We start from the raw sequence: 572 nt of genomic DNA, 5'->3' as shown, positions 1-572 counted from the left end.
TAATGCATTGGTTTGAACAATGAATATTCATGTAAATTTAATATAATCATATGTGTTCTTTTATCTTGTTTTCACATCTGAACGTAAAACGATGATGTTCTTCTAGAACAATTGAATTAAACTACTAACTACTTCTGTAAAACAATGTAACTTTCACAAATCACCATGCGCCTTCATTCAAACTATTTTATTTTCAATAGAAATTTTTGTCCAGCGGGGCAGAAAGGGGCAAACCTTAATATTCGAAAAGTAGAGAAAATTTCCTATGAAATGCATATATATATATATATATATATATATATATATATATATATATATATATATATATATATATATATATATATATATATATATATATATATATATATATATATATATATATATATATATATATATATATATATATATATATATACTTCATAGTAAATTTTCTCTACTTTTCGAATATTAAGGTTTGCCCCTTTCTGCCCCGCTGGACAAAAATTTCTATTGAAAATAAAATAGTTTGAATAAGGCGCATGGTGATTTGTGAAAGTTACGTTGTTTCACAGAAGTAGCTAGTAGTTTAATTC

The sequence above is a fragment of the Wyeomyia smithii genome, chromosome 1 (genome assembly GCF_029784165.1).
Source record: "Wyeomyia smithii strain HCP4-BCI-WySm-NY-G18 chromosome 1, ASM2978416v1, whole genome shotgun sequence".
Classification (NCBI taxonomy): domain Eukaryota; kingdom Metazoa; phylum Arthropoda; class Insecta; order Diptera; family Culicidae; genus Wyeomyia; species Wyeomyia smithii.
The sequence above is the reverse complement of the archived record's forward strand: the minus strand, read 5'-3'. Positions refer to the sequence as shown.